Genomic DNA, 364 nt, shown 5'->3' with positions numbered 1-364 from the left:
TTTGTTTAGTATGCTGTGTGTTCCTGTGTTCCATCTCAGTGGTGTCGACAAGACTGCTTGGAATGCTGGGAGGCAGGTAGGCTTTTTTGGGTAAAGTGGGCCTCTGAGCCATCATGGGATGCCTGGGCAGTCTCCAGACTAAATGCCTGTGGCTGTCAGAATGGACCAGGCTGTGTCCTAAAACTGTGCCCACGGGCCTGCCCCACAGGGGAGGTCTTGGCTGTCTCTGCCCTCCACAGCTGCCCTGCCCACCGCATGCCCTCCACTTGCGCTGGGTGCCGAGGGCCCGGGGAGAAAGTAGGGCTGCCTTCGGGAAGGGCGACCTTGGCCCGCCTGTGTGAAACGCACAGCTGCATGAGGCTCC

This window comes from Gorilla gorilla, chromosome 22 (genome assembly GCF_029281585.2).
Source record: "Gorilla gorilla gorilla isolate KB3781 chromosome 22, NHGRI_mGorGor1-v2.1_pri, whole genome shotgun sequence".
NCBI classification, from domain to species: Eukaryota; Metazoa; Chordata; class Mammalia; order Primates; family Hominidae; genus Gorilla; species Gorilla gorilla.
Note: the sequence above shows the minus strand (reverse complement) of the source record.